At 51.8% G+C, this 1,522-nt stretch overlaps 1 pseudogene; it reads left to right on the forward strand.

Moving 5' to 3' along the window:
* The window catches only part of LOC102770890, a 2,838-nt pseudogene extending 1,574 nt beyond the window's left edge, over window positions 1-1,264 (forward strand).
* The last annotated feature ends 258 nt before the right edge of the window (window positions 1,265-1,522 follow it).

A 1,522-nucleotide genomic window follows, 5' to 3' on the forward strand; every position in this document is an offset into this window, starting at 1 on the left:
ACCCAGGAGAACACTGGGAAGTGGACTTCACCGAGATACCAGGAGGACGAGGAGGATATAAGTACCTGCTGGTTTTTGTTGATACCTTCTCTGGCTGGCCTGAGGCATCCCCAACCAAGGCAGAGACAGCACAGGTAGTAGTTAGAAAACTCCTCACTGAAATTGTTCCCCGGTTTGGCCTGCCACTATACATGGGGTCCTATAAAGGCCCAGCGTTCATCGCCAAAGTTACACAATCCATAGTTAAGGACCTGAGGGTTACCTGGAAATTGCATTGTGTCTATAGGCCACAGAGTTCTGGACAGGTAGAGAGGATGAATCGGACCTTAAAGGAAACATTAACTAAGTTAAAATTAGAGACTGACGAAAACTGGGTAAGTCTCCTTCCTTTTTGCTCTCCTCAGAGCTAGGTGCACTCCATACATAAAGGGACTCACCCCTTTTGAAATTATATTTGGCAGGCCACCACCTCTTCTTCCCCGCCAAAGGGAGGAAGAGCTTGCCCGACTGTCTACCCGAAATTTTCTTAAGTCCTTACAGGCTTTGCAGAGCAGCGCCTCGTCGGCACGACGAGTGGTGAAAGCCGTATGGGAGGAGGAAGTGCTGAGATCCAGTCCAACACAGCTTGCCTTCTCTCCGGGAGATCTTGTTTGGGTGAAGCGTCACGACCCTGGCAGCCTGGAACCTAGATGGGATGGACCCTACCAGATGGTGCTGAGCACTCCAACCGCCATCAAAGTCGCAGGAAAGAGGCACTGGATCCATCATACACAGGTTAAGAAAACGAACGACAGCCTCGAGGGATGGCGGGTCCAGAAGACCGGAGACCCATTAAAGGTCAGACTCACTTGGTGTTCTTCCTAACTCTCCTCATCTGCCTGCAGCCGGGACTGGGAAATCCCCATTCGGCCAGAAATTACTCTTGGGAGGTCACACGTACTATTGATGGGACTGTTATAGGCTCTGTTGTTGGAATAGGGATGCCTGTCATCCCAACAGATCTCTGTAAACTGTTTGGAGAAAACTGGGGAAATTCCCGTAGCAAAACTGCATCGACTGGGTATGGCTCGGGGGGCTATCCCCAGGTCACCAAAGCCAGGGGTTACGGGAGTGGAGACCTAACCCTAGAGCAAGAATTGTGGCACACTCGACATTATGTCTGCCTCCGGGAAGGGGGTAGTAACTGTGGAGGAGAGGGTGACTTCTATTGTGCCTCTTGGGGTTGTGAGACCCTAGCCCTATGGAAAAAACCTCCCACCGACAAGCTCCTCGGTCTGAACAGAGAAGTTCGACCTGAGGTCCCGAAGAAGAACTGCACAATCTGAAATTGTAACCCCATTCTCCTCATGCCTCTCGCCTGGTGGGCTGACCAAAGGGAAGGGGGAAAGACGTGGGGACTAAGACTCTAAAAAAGGGCATCTCCACAGAAGAGCGAAAGGGTGCGGAACACAGCAAGACGGGCGGCTCTGGAAGCAAAAAGGAGCTTCAGGAAAGCAGCAAGCACAGGGGAGGGCAGGAGACT

Source organism: Myotis davidii, unplaced genomic scaffold, assembly GCF_000327345.1.
Source record: "Myotis davidii unplaced genomic scaffold, ASM32734v1 scaffold466, whole genome shotgun sequence".
NCBI classification, from domain to species: Eukaryota; Metazoa; Chordata; class Mammalia; order Chiroptera; family Vespertilionidae; genus Myotis; species Myotis davidii.